Here is a 387-nt window from a genome sequence, read left to right on the forward strand (position 1 = left end):
AAACTTTACGTGCTTGATAACTCTCCCACCCCGCAGACATCTACACGTCAATACCGATTTATATTCATAGCGGCAAGTGCTATGTAGCTCCACATAGGGGACACAGGAAGTGACATATAGCACCTTCATGCGGCGTCGGAACCGCGTAGGAAATTCACAGCCGCACCGGCAGAGCTCCAGCATATGCAACTCGGCCGGCTCACGCGCGGACGCGCTTACAAGTGCGAGGGCCCGCCCAACGCTGCTTGCAGCTTTAATTGTCAATATGTCTATATTGTTTTGTTCATAGTGTGTATGTTAGTGTTGTCTATACTGTAGTTTGTGTCTGATTATATTTTATTATTATTTTATTATTGTGTTGGTATTTTTGTATGAGTAAGCACATCG

Source organism: Micropterus dolomieu, linkage group LG12, assembly GCF_021292245.1.
Source record: "Micropterus dolomieu isolate WLL.071019.BEF.003 ecotype Adirondacks linkage group LG12, ASM2129224v1, whole genome shotgun sequence".
Taxonomy (NCBI): Eukaryota; Metazoa; Chordata; class Actinopteri; order Centrarchiformes; family Centrarchidae; genus Micropterus; species Micropterus dolomieu.